We start from the raw sequence: 14,615 nt of genomic DNA on the forward strand, positions 1-14,615 counted from the left end.
TAGGAGTAAAATTAGTCAAATTTAGCTTCTGCAAAGCACTGTAGCAGGGTGTTTAGCACTATATATAGGAGTTATACATGCTGATAATTATTGAGTTCGGTTTCAATACAATGAAATGTTAGTTTTAAGTTCTAAAAATAAGAATTTTAACTCTTTTTCTCTAGTTAATGGATTCTGCAGAATTTATATTCAGTTTTGTTATTGCAGCAGTAAAGAACTCAAAATCAGTGTTAGTTGGTGTAGTAAATGCATTTTATTTCACATTGTAGAGGATAGTGTGTATTTGATGTTATTGGATTTTGAATATTTTGACTTTGCCATTTGATTTGTGCAAGTAAAGGTGATTTGTGCCACTGGTGTAATTGTGTGCATGGAGGCTAAACTACATGATGGAGTTAACAGAGGTGCTGGAGTTCAAGAGGACGCTAGTGGTGGAATACATTCTAAAGGAAACGAGACACTAACTAGAGACGTTAATGCTCACAGTTGTGATGAAGGCGTGGAGGGAGAAGTCACTAAACATGGAGACGTGCTAATGTTGACCGAAGCTGATATGATGAGGAAGGTGTTCCGCACTGATGAAGCAGCCTATGAGTTTTATAAAAGATACGACAAATGTCATGGCTTCGTTATTCGCAAGGGTCACTCGGGAAAGGATGATGATGGAAGGGTGATTAGGAGGAGGTTTTTTTTACAACAAAGTAGGGCTGAGACAGCGCAAACATTATGAAAGGCTTGACAGGAAGAGGGACCAAAGATCGGAGAAGCACACAAATTATGAGGCGAAGCTGTTAATCCTATGGGATGAGGTCAATAAAATTTGGAAGGTTAGATAAGTTATATTAGATCACAACTGTGATTTAACTCTTATGAGGATGGTTCTTATGATCAACAGCTTCAGAAAAATGAATACATCGGCTAAGGCACAGATTAATGGCATGCAGATACATGGTGTCCTAGCATCCAAGATCCTAGGTTATATGGCAGGGCAAGCTGGGGGTATTCTCTAATGGGTTTCACAAAAAATGATGCCTATAACTATATCGAGAAGACTAAGCGGGAGAAGATTTTTCATGGAGACGCTAATGCCGCAATAATCTATTTGGAAGGAATAGCGGTGTCGGATCCGATGTGCATGGCTAGGTACAATTTGACAGCGAGAGTATGTTAGCAAACTTGTTTTGGGCTGATGGTGGGAGCCGAGTTGATTGCTAACACTTTGGTGATATGCTTGCCTTCGATTCGACTTACAAGAAAAACAAATACAGGAGACCTTTGGTAATCTTTTCTGGTTTGAACAATCATAAGCAAACAACTATATTTGGGTTTGGATTAGTGTTGGATGAAAGCGTTGGATCATACACGTGGTTGCTTGAAAATCTGTTGGAGGGCATGTGCAACAAGAAGCCATCGGTGATAATGACAGACGGGTGTGACTCAATGAGGGCAGCAATCAAGGCAGTGTTTTCAGAGGCCACACATCGGTTGTGTGCATGGCATATGGAGAAGAAATTGACTTCAAATGTGAAAGATGGAGGGTTACAACAACTTTTCACTATGTGGCTGTATTCGAATATGGAGATAGAAGAGTTTGAGGCAGAATGGCATACAACTGTTGAAGAATATGGACTTGATGATAGTTTTTGGGCTAAGGAAACTTATAATAAGCGGAGAATGTGGGTAAATGCATACTTAAAAGACAAATTCTATGTCGAGTTTCGTACAACTTCTCGATGTGAAGGGATTAATGCGAATGTCAAAAAGTTTCTTAATTCAAGGCACAGTGTCCTTGAGATGGTGCAAAATGTTAAATTGATGGTACAAAAGTATCGAAATATTGAGTTAGATGCCCACTTCAGGTCCATTCACATCAACCCAGTGATCACGACTTGCTTGGACCCACTTGAGCGGTTTGTTGTAACTGTTTACACATGAGAGTTATTTTTGGAAGTGAGGAGGGAATTTGTAGGTGTCGGTGCAATTGACTTTGTTGCAAAGGTTCGACGGTCCACGACTATGGTGTACACAATCGAATAATATGGCATTCCAAGTAGGTAGCTAATGGTACTGTACGATAGGGTGGTGAATAGGCTTGAATGTTCGTGCCATTTTTTGTTGCGAAAGGGTTACCCATGTCGCCACATGTTCTTCATTTTGAAACATGAGCATGCGATGGAAATTCTGTCAGGATTGGTACTGAAGAGGTGGCATAAGGATGCTATGTCATTGGATAACAATGGTGAAGCAATAACTGATGAGTGGAGTGAGAGGGAATTTCTATTACATCACGGTGCATTGCACTCTGCGTCGTAGTGGTTTTCGTTTGTAGCTGCACAGAACCCGACTTTGTTTTATACAGCGATGAATGGCATACAAGCTTTATGTCAACAAATTAAGGTTAGATGCGATCCGAAGGGTCCGTCGGAAAAGGCAAAAGAAAGTTCTGAGGTGAAGGATGTAGTTAAGACCAAAGGGCCCCCCGGATTAAAAACCTGAGTGACAAAAAGAGGCGGTGCAGTAGGTGTCGAAAAGCCAGAGACACGAAGCGACATTGCATTGAAAACTGTCAAATGAAGATGCAGGTGGACCCAAAGGAGGATGAGAAGGAAGCAGACTTAGGGTTCGAAGGATCCTCACCAACAGAAAATGAAAAGGTTTGTTTACCTAACTTAGTAGAAAAGGAATTTGTCTATGTTAGTAGGTATAGGGCAAGAAAGTTGGTAATAATGTATTTCTCTGGACCTTTTAATAATAATTTGAGGTGCAGGTTGCTAATTAAGTATTTCTCTGTGTATTTTAGTAATACTAGGAGGTGGAATTGAACAATATAATGTTTTTGCCTAAATTAATGATGAAAGGGCTTGATAAATTTTAATTTTGTCAATTCCATATTTGTTTTGGTTAGGTTCAATGTCACGCGTCTAATGTGGTTCTACCTAAACTAGCTGAAGTGGTGGAGAACTCAGATGTGGAAGAATCTGGGTTTCGGCCAAATGAGGGGGACAAGACTCGACATATTCATATCTGAAGCAGAAATTTTGTCCTTCCAACAAAGTTTTACAACGACCACTGTAGCAAGATTAAGGAGGTAGCATGCTTGTGGCCTCCTCGTATTCCTTACGCCTTTGATGTGAGGAATAAAACCTTCAAACCCGGATTGGTTTTGAGCACTGTATAAGATAAGGCCCTTTCTACCATCTTGTGACGAATATGGATGTCCACGTAGATGATGCATGACATACTCAGAGTCAGCAAAAGGCTAGCAAGTCATCTGAAAAAATTTTGAACATTACAACTGATGCCATGAACAGTGGGGATATTGTGAAAGTATGACATTATGCTAGATTATTTCAATTTGCTTTTTTATAGACTGTTAAGGTAGATTACTTCAGTTTTTTGTTTACGTGGTTAGTTTTAGTAAACGGTGAATGATAGAAGATCCCTTGCGGCATCCGTGTGGAGGTATCTAAAATGAGTGATAGTGCTTCAGGAATCTCTATGCACTAACTCCAGCAATACATATGTTGAATTAATGCCAGAGAAAACTATGTTTCCACACTGGATGTTGTGGATATTTGTTAACATATGTTGCTTCTTTAAATATTGTGTTACAGTTGCCATGGTCCGGTCATAACACATGGTGACAAAAACTTGCAAAATAGGATTTTGTTACTTGTGAGATTGAGTCTTTTCGTTATGGCTTTTTAATCCAATTCTATTTTGTGTTTGTTAGTATTCCACATCTAAGTAGGAATGCTTGTGTCATCAGCAATTTTCTCTAGATGAGCAAACTGAGCATGTTATGTATTTGAGGTAAATAAATTAAATGGAAGTAACATGTTATGATCATATGTTTTCAAACTGACACAAAATTTAAAACATTTTAACAAAAAAAGTTATCAAGTGGTTGTATCAACACTATGGTTTCATATGTAATTGACTGTAAGTCTAGGTTGTTCTTAAAAGTAAACAATTAAGAATCAAAGGGGAGATGATGTATTGATAGCTTTAGTAACAAAAGTCCGAGCACATCCATTGTGCCAATTTAAATCATAATTCTGTAAACCAGAATGGTAGACAAGGTAAACAACTTTAAATCCATGTAACAGATACAAGACAACAAGTGTAATAGGACTACTTGTATATCATCGGTTGCTTTCAGTTTATAATTTTCAAAGTATCACCTAATTTTCACATTGTGAAATTAAAAATGCAAAACTGGAAATGTGCCTTTCTCCAACATCTCAATGCAGCTGGAAATATGTGTTGAAAAATCATAAATATCAACATCATAATAGACAACATTTACTTAACATAATCCACACAAATAATGCACAATCAAACAGCAAGTAGATATCAAAAAATCTGCTCATATTCTCTGCTCTAGGCTAAATTCTACAGTAGGAGAGAATTTACAAGACGGGAGCATACATTTGATGAAGTTGCGTTCAATTTAAAAACTCCCCCTATAACTTTAAATTCTAAGTGCACCAAATACCAACTGGCAACGTAGATTACCAAAATAAGGAAAATACTTGTGGAAGGTCTCATCCAAACCAAATAGTCAACAAAAGGAGGTCCACGACAGCTATAAGTATGGTCTAGCAAAAAAAAAAAACCCGCATATTAGGCTCCATGGCAGCTACTAAATCCATCAGAGGGAAGGGCTCAAGGGACCCATAGGGGAGATGGCCTTCTTCACTTGTCTCTTTTTCTTCTTGTAAGATGTCCTATTTGACCTATTCCAATACCTCATATCCCTTTCAGTCACTTTCTTAGTAATAGGGTTGTGACTGTCCATGACAAGGTCTATGGCCAATGCCATCTGGGTGCTGTCAATCACCTCCTAACATGATAATTTAGTCACGGAATTAAACAATGTAAGACTACAACAAAATTAATCAACAATAAAAGATTATGATATCAAATAAGTTTAACCTCCAACTCATAAGAGACCTACAAGTGGCTGAAGATCATCCATTGTGATATCCATACTCCACAATCCATCATGCTTTAGAATTTAAATTCCATGAATAAGCGATACGAGCAGTATATTAATTTCACGCATGTTTAAAAATGGAAACACAATAACAACACGAGCAACGTAATTTGTAACTTACGCGTCATCAACTTGTTGGGAGGCTAATGGCTCGAAGACTTGAAAGCCGAAACCTTCTTAGAGGTGATACTTTGCTTTTTATAGCACCCCTTATCAGCAAGGATGTGGTCGATAAAATGGGCCTGTAGGTATTAATTCACAACGGTTAATGTAATAGGACTAAGGTCACACATGTATTGTAAAGCACAATAGTGGCGGATATTACTTACCACGTCTATCATTTGGTTGACCCTTCGTTCTCATTTCGAGCTATGCTTTAGCAAATCAAGGTATACCAGCTTCTCCTCCCACATGTCCAATATCATCAAGTACCAACGGTGACCAATATGAAGGGGAATATATATCTTTAAGTCAAACGTTGGTGAAACAAATAGATCTACATTCGAACGACAACCTTGCAGCTAACTTCAACAACATCGTTGAACAAAAAAATGAATTGAAATGCCAAGCCCATGTACTTAGCCATTATGTAATCCATAGTTGATTTGTAATGAAAATTCGAGTTCAGTGCAATTTGCTATAACAAGTACCAATGAACTTTGTTACCCATATTTTGGATAACGTGTATCATGAATTAAAGGAATACTTACGAAAAACGTCGTAGGAAGCCACCATCGATGCTGGTCCTTCCCTGCCGTCAACATCGCAACTACAAGATTGATTACATCATCAACAATATCTTCTCCAGGTCTTAGTGTCCACAAAGCCTCTTTGTTGCCAACACAGTGGTCATTTTGGACAAGTATCTCGCTACGAATAATGGCAACATGTTATCACAAGAGTAGTAGTAGAAGGCAAAATGGATGTAAACACTTGAAATACAAATGTTGAATTTATGTGAAGTCATGGCAGGCCGTACCTTTGATCTAAGCCTTCATCAAACACATATGCAGGTATAACAAGTTCATGGCCAAAGAATTGCATTCCGGGAGGGGGCCAGAAAGAGATATCCATGCACTGCACTCTCATTTAAATATCTATGATTTCTAATTTATTTGGACCGAGAAAGATATACCATTGAATAGGTCCCCCCTCTCCCCCAAACACAGCTAGTTCGGTGGGAAAAAACAAATGTTTCGAGTCAAAAAGAAATTTTTTAGGCCAAACATACCCTTGATCTAAGTAACCATTTCTAAGTAAATAAATTGTCACTAATAGAGGGAATGAAGTTTTTGTTTAAGCCTAGTAGAGCTAGGTAACTAAAAGAAATTGCATACAGAGACAAGAAATATATTTTTATGAAATATCAGAAGAACCACTTCACTACAAAAGGTTACCGGTGGAAGAAGAAAATTTTGTTTATGCCCAAAAATGCTAAACCCATGTAAGAGGTTTCTGGTGAGCAAAATTATATTGTTTAGGCCCAACAGAACCACATCCATAAATAAAGGTCATAAGTGGAGAACTAATGCATTTTTGACAGCCCAACATAACCAGTCCGATAACAACGTAAATATCAGGCCTAAAATATTTCCTTAAAACTGAAACAAGAACGTCATAAAAGCGTTTAGTAGCAAAAAATGACATATTTTTTGGGCCCAACAGAACCAGTATATTTTAGATCTATAGCCAGAAGAATATAGGTCGTCATAAAAAACATAGAGAACTACATATGATTGAAAACTCGGGGCTAGCCTATTCCAAACACTTGTTGAACATGCAAGACTTGTTATTTTTGTTTTGAGATAACAAATAAATAGTATACAAGAGCTGATAACATAAAGTTCCACAAAAAATAAACAAATCATCACCATTAAAGATTTAATACGAACGGAGACGAACGTTTTTCAAACATATTACCTTTGGCATATCTTCTGATGTCATCTGCCAACCGGTATGTGTATAGAATGTGAACGGAGATCCATGACCATGTTGTCTCATATTCCTCAACTCCCCAAAATCAGAATCTTCTCTTCATGGAACTCCAGCTTTCTCTGGAATGGTTAAAGAAAAAATATGTCGCAACCAATAATACGTCAACATAGTTTGACACTAAAGCCTACACAGTCGAATAGTAGACAACAGTATGAAAAACATATGGTGCAAACCTTGGGTGCAGCAGGTTTAACCTCCTTCTTACTATCTTTTGAAGCACCTTTCTGACCAGTCTTACTAGCCTTATGCTTCTCCGATCTGCACTGCACAATCGCATTTGACTTTTGAATATTTTTCCATTCGAGGCCTAAACCCTTTGTTGAGTCTTCATGTTGGGAATCGACCAAATGCGCAAGGAGTGCATGGGAAGGTTGGCCTACCCTTTCAGCATGAATTGATCCAGAGACATCCGCATTACCTTTTCCGACACCATTTTCATGAGTGATAGCTCTATGATGGCCTGGATCTAGTTCGCTTGCCCGCTCAAAATGGACATGACGATCTCGTCGCGACTCACTAGATGATGTACACCAAAGAACAACCAAATCAAAATGACAATCCTCATGACAGAAATCACAAAAAAAATATTCATTCGTAGCATGCAATAGAGTACATTGGTAGGTTTATGTATAAAGAGAACATACACCCTTATTATGGTAATCAACTCCTTCTTGATCTAGTCGTCGACACCGTTGACAGGCTCCTCCGTCGGCACCGAATGATCCTTCGACTCATATGATGGAGCATTCAGACCTTCTTTCGTAGTGCTCTCCATGCTTTTTTTCCTCATAAAATGATATTGTCATAGGTGACACTGCTGTTTGGAGTAAAAAATATACATCTAACAAAGGATGCGTGCTGGGGAAGCCTGTCATTTATATACCAACCCTTTTTAATCAAACACACGTGGCATGTGGCTGACAAAGATATAATGGCTGGATTGTCAAATTTTTTTTCTAATTTCACCCACGTAGCTATGTTAAAAAATTCAAAGAAAGAGTGACATGTTAAAAAATTCAAAGAAAGAGTGACATGGCTACTGAACTGAACTCCTAGGAAAATGAACTTAAAGCTAAATGTCTCAGCATCAAGTTTTGTCAACTTTATATTTGAATGATTTCTTGAAAAAAATTTTAAAGATCAAAGGAAATGAACCGAAAGTCATATTAAAATTTACAAAAATTTTACATAATTATAATTATACTTCATACACCAGTTATACAAACATACTCATGGTGACTAACAAGTAGCATGATTGCATACAAAACACCTTAGTTGAAAATGAAGCACCAAACAAGTTCAGTTAACATAACGTAAACACAGTTAACAACATAAACCAAACCACCAACTCTAATCCAACATAAAATAATCTAAACTAAATCTAACAGTTACTCTTCAAACATCTCGTGAAACATCTCGAGCTCAGACTGCATCCTATGGTTCTCATCCTGAAGCGTGCGAATTTTGTGGTATGGTGGGGTGGATACCTATCTTTCTAAACCATCAACACGCTATTGCAAATTGCCCTTCCCGTCATAATCAACACCTTCTCCAGCATTTGAAAGGTAGCATCTTGCCTTGCTTCCACTTCGTCCTCGAAGAAACATCCATTTACCACCCAGTTGATACCATGTTGTTGAGACTGAAGCACAACCTAAAAATCACGTAGTTGCTTGCCATTTTGGGAGTAAAACTCACGCCTGGTAAAGACCGGGTAATCAAGACATAACTGGGAACAAACTCGAATAAAATACACTTTCATATCTTTGTGATAACGAAATCAACCCCCGTTATGTCTCGTTCAATCGCCTTCCCTGCAATGAAACAACAGGGACCACAATAGACCACTCAGAATAGGAAAACAGACATGCACATTACAAAAATAAATGGACATCAACAGAAAAGTCTAAATGTAATCAACGATTGTACTCCACCTTTGAGCGATGATTTGTTTGTTGAACGGCCGCTGCCTGTCTGCCTACAACTAGGGGTGTTTGCGGTGCGGTTTGGTTCGATTTTTTTAATCAATTCAAAGAAAAATCTGTCATCCCATTTCACAAAGTCATAACATTAAAATCATAGAACACAAATACGCAATAACTAACAAAAGTCTTGATCCAATGAAATTCAATGACAAAAAATTAAAACACGACAATTAAAGAAGTTTAAAAATTCAACAGTCAACATAATAAAAATAAATTCCCAATACCATTGAGACCCTCCTCCTCGCCAATATTGAATAGAGAATATAACACCCTCTCTTTAATTCATGAGCCCACTGAGAAATTCTAGGAGCAAGTTCCAGCATGACACCTACACATGAACTACAATCTCTAACCCCCTTCCCTGTAAAAACAATGCTATATATTTAGTGAAAAATGATAAGATCGTAAAAAATATTAAATATCTCATATGTCATATACTCAAAGCTGACCCTTTACAGGTTTTTGTAGAATTTCAGAAACAAAGCACCAAGTAAAACAATAAATGATAGTTGAATAATATTCCAATAAAGTGATCTTCCTATAAAAGTATTGGTATTTCATCATTAATCTTTCAATTGTCCTACTCTTGTACGTTGGTTTCAAATCATTATGATAGCAGGAAGTAAATATCTTAATGTTTCCTGGTTATAGATCAAAGAACTACATATTCCACTATTTAAAGTGACTAATGTATTAACAATTCAGCAAAACATAAACACATATAAGAATATGTGTAACAAAACTCACACATTAGCTTAAGACTAAATTGGATTATGAACTAACCATTATTATTTATTTATTAAAAGACCATATATATATATATATATATATATATATATATATATATATATATATATATATATATATATATATATATATATATATATATATATATATATATATATATATATATATATATACCCAGGCATAATAGGGTAATTTGTGGCAACAAATGAATTCCTTATGGCAACTAGCCAACTACATCAGCATAACAAATATCGCAGTGTGTGATCTAAAAAAATGTAACAAATAAGTAATGAATCAGCACATAGTTCATAAGAGCTAAAATGCTAGAATAAAATTTCAGTAAATCATCTCAACCAGAGAAAACAACACATGGTTCATAAGGTATTAGTTAATGACAATATATAACACTAATAAGTAATGAAGAAGAACAGATGGTTCATGGAATTAATAAACAAACATAGATTACAGGTGAAGCAAGTTTGGCCATCAAAACCAGGGCATTCAGTTTTATAGCACACAAATCTCAAATCCAGCATTTAATTATATATAAAATGCAGTTAAATATACTTTCTCTAACAATTAGAACCTAGAACCCTAACAATCACAAGCATACCTTCTCTAACAATCAGAAACAAGATACATTTAGAAGCTAAAACTCCCAAAATTAAAAATCCTATAATTGCAGAACCTCCCCAATTCAGAGAACCAAATTTAGGAAAAACGAAACATACCTTCTCTGTCTCATTTGGCCATTGTTGTTCATCATCATCATCATAGTTACACGCACCTTCTTCGACACTAAAACGAGAGAGGGAGTGAGGTAATCAGCAAGAAAGAGAAGATAGAGAGTGAGCCAGAGAATGATTACCTAGTGAGCGCACGGTGGTGAGCGACGATGGGATGAAGGGGTTCGGCACTGGTGGGAGGGGCATGATTCGGTGCTGCTGGGAGCCTGGGAGGGGTTTCTTTTAGCGCCACTAGGTTAGAGTTTCTTTGAGTGTATCTGATTTGGGGGTGGGGTAATGGCAATGGGTTGGTGGTCTAATGGTTTTTTTAGGATTTTTATTTGACCGGTTCGGTTCGGTTAAATTTTCAGTGTTAAAACTGAAAACCAAACCGAATCGTAGAAAAAATAGATAAACATGAATTTTTTTATTTTTTCGGTTTTTGATTTATTCGGTTTTCGGTTTTTTGATTCAGTTGGTCGGTTTTGTTCGGTCTGGACCACTTTTGAACACCCCTACCTCTAACCGTGTACCATGACATGATCGTACTTGCATTGTATGCAGCTGTGTCGACAAAGAACTTCCACTCACAATCATCGCATTCCCTAGTAGACCCAACCGTGGGCTGGGGGTGGGGGTGTCAAGAAAACACCCCTAGCTTGGAGCCAAGTCTCCGTTGCACTAGTTATGTCATAGAATAAAATTATACTATTAAAAATTATACATTCTAATAGACATATTTTGCATTATTTTTCTGCTAAAACATCTATTTTTTTGGTGAGTTGCTAAAACATCTATTTAGGTGTAAACTAAACACTAAATACATTATTTTTTAATTTCAAACAGTAAACATATTTATTATTTGTTTTTTCTCAATGCCTCCAACCAAAGTCTGTTGATCAACAAAAAATCATAACAATCCAGTCCAACCTACAAAAACAACAAGTTTAACATTTACTTTGTCTAAATAATCCACAAACAACCTAGGGTTACCAAAAATGTGTACTCCATTATTGCCAAAAAGCCAAACTCTCTACTAATCTTTATTAACTTGTAATCATCCTCCCCTAGTTAATCCATTGCCGACAAATTCCCTGCATCATCAATTCTGATTACAGACACTGTCTCTGCGTGCTTTCACAGCATTGCCACACATCGTCCACTCCACCATTCCACGGCTTTTCCTCACCTGCAGAAGAAATTTGGCTTTAGCACATTAGCACTGGCCTTCTTTATAATATTGGTCACAAATCACAATCAAGACAAATAGTGTGTGGGATAGAAAAAAGGTCATTGCTACTATAATAAAACGATTAGTTTTCAGCACGTGATAAAATGACGTGGACCAACTAGATGGGTGACGTGTGGCAGTAGTGTCTTCACATGCGCAGGCAGCATCTGGCAGAGTCTTGCTCCTTTCGCTGAAGTTGTAGCAGGTGTTGGACATGATGTCAAAATTAGATAAGGGATTACGTGTTAATGAAAGTCATTATGAATTTGGGCTTTTTAGTCTAAAAGGTTCCATATTTTTGGTAATGGAGGTATTTGCTTGTTTTTGGTTGGCTGAAGGAGAAAAAAATGTAGTAATGGTCTGAATGAGAATCGTGGCATTAGGTCGTCACTGGTATAAAATAATAGAAAGTCGTTGACTCATTAAATTATTAGATTTGACATTTTGAAATATGAGGATTTTGTAGTAGAAATTTTTTAATTTAAAGGATTGTATAAAATGATTGTTGAAGTTTTAGTATTTTTAATTAGAAAAGTGATACAAAATATCTTTATTAATACTTTACTCTGTATGATATTATTTAGGGTTTAGGGTTATAAAATTAGTGTTTGTTGTTGATAGATTAGGAAGTGTGATTTATGATTTAGGATTTATGAGTCAGTGTTTATAGTTAAAGGTTATTTATTTAGTATTTTTTGTTTAGGTTTGTAGTTTCGGGTTTATGGTATAGGATTTCAGTTAGGGTTTAGGAATTTTGGATTGGGGGTTAAGGCTTGGAATTTGTTGTTTAAGATTTAGGGTTTAGAATTTAGCAGCTATGTTTTAGGGTGATTGATACCAATGAGCTGATCTCCCTTCGGTTTGCTGTTATGGATGATGACATCATTGACCTTGGACTAGATGCTGACGCACTTCCAGCAGAGGACGACGATTTTCAAGAAGAAGACAGGGTCAATGGCGACGAAGAAGAGGAAGATGAGTTCGATGATAATTAGAAAACTACATCGGAAGACGAGAATGGTGAACCAGAGGAAGAAGATGATGAATCTGATTAGGGTTAATGTAAACATAGTTTTGTGATATGTATTTCTTTAAGAAACTTTGCGTATTTGTAATATATGTTTCAGTTAATGTAAACATAGTTCTGTGAATGTAATATAGTTAGTATTATTTCAGATATTTCAGTTACCATCATTTGATATTTGTAATTTAAATTTTTCGTATTTCACAATAGGTTTGAAGCACTATTTCAATTGTTAATTATTAGGGTACACTAGAAATGGACGGAAAAAGATAATTTAAATTAAAAAAAAACACTACCGTCAGAATTGCCGTCGGAATATTCCAACGATACCATTATTTTTTTTAAAAAGTTTAAATAACATTTCTATCGGTATCAGTATCAGATAAATTCGCCGATAATATGGCGGGAAATCGTATGAAGTGGCGCCAAATGTTATTGTCAACGTCGACGAAGGATCTGTTTTTTTTATTATATTCTGTCGGAAAATTCGACGGTAATTACTGTCGGACGTAATAAATACGATGGTAAATGTTTACCAGCGAGGTTTATACCGGCTGATATTTTCTAACGGTACTCTATATTTTTCTTGTAGTGTTGCTATATTTTCTATATACATTTTCTATTCCTGTTTGAAGCTTTTAAATGACCGCTTCTATATTTCTATCATTCATAAAGCACTTTGTAGAGTTTGAGTCTTCTATATACATTGTGATTAACTTATTAACATGCTGATTGATCTTTTGAGTATCAAATTAGTTATTTTTCTAAAATTATGTATTTATCTACGGAATGTAATTGCAATGGATGCATCGCCTCTTTCTAACATTTTTATTTTAGTTGTATATATTTTTTCAAATAAATAGTTATTTTGGTCTTGAACAAATGACTTTTAAAAAATAGTAACGATGAAATGAGCTTTAAAATATATATTTTATTTGACAAAATAATCAAAACGTTTAGTCAATAATTAACCATTAATTTTGTATAAAATTACTAATATATCCCCAGATTCTCTTATGAAATTACTAACTCTACTCTCACATTCATTTATTATCATCACCATCATCCCTCACTCCACCCACCCCACCCTGCTGTCACCATTCTTCACTTGTTGTTGTCATCTCTCCTCATCTATTGGCATCACTCTTTATTGATCATCACCAACATCAACGCCAACATCATTATTATCATTGTTATCCACAACCACTACAAACCTTAACTGCAATCCGTAACTATCACTTGTAATGATATTTTTAATGGGTGGCGATGGTTATGAAGTTAGGTTGCGTGTTTGGCGATAGAAGTTAGGATGGTGGCAATAGGTTAAGGACAACATCTATGGGGCGAGGTATGATAAAAATGGTAGGATGGAGTGTGATGGTGTTGGCAATGATCTTGATGATGACAATGATGACGATGATGATGGCAATAAGTGAGAGGATGAGAGGAGATAATAGTAGAATGAGGTGTGATGGTTTATCTATGATGCAAATGGCAATATTGATGATGTTGTTGACGGTGGGTGAGGGACGGTAGCAACGAAGTTGGATGGTGACAGTGAGATTGGGTGGCGTGGGCCAGATAGGGAAATAAGGGATAAAATGAGAATAAATTAGTATTTTCATAAAGAATTAACAATTTTTACTAAGTAAATCTACTATTGACTGGACTTTTGGATATTTTTTATAAATGGATGAAATAAAAACATAGGTCAAAACGTACGCTTTTTAATTTTAGAATGAAAGAGACATACATATAATGTAAAGTATGATGTAGAAAAGTGTATCATATTAATATAGCAATTTCTCAAATCTTTGGATCCAATTTGTTGTTAAAAAATAAAAAATATTATAATATAAAAATCAGGCTTTTCGATTTTTATGTTGAGAAATTAAATATTATTAAAGTT

General features: G+C 36.0%; 1 pseudogene; it reads left to right on the forward strand.

The window, feature by feature from the left end:
- Nucleotides 1–370: 370 nt before the first annotated feature.
- On the forward strand, nt 371–3,028 carry LOC148569132 (protein FAR1-RELATED SEQUENCE 5-like; annotated as a pseudogene).
- Nucleotides 3,029–14,615: the final 11,587 nt, after the last annotated feature.

This window comes from Arachis ipaensis, chromosome B4 (genome assembly GCF_059453495.1).
Source record: "Arachis ipaensis isolate K30076 ecotype BB chromosome B4, ASM5945349v1, whole genome shotgun sequence".
NCBI lineage: Eukaryota > Viridiplantae > Streptophyta > Magnoliopsida > Fabales > Fabaceae > Arachis > Arachis ipaensis.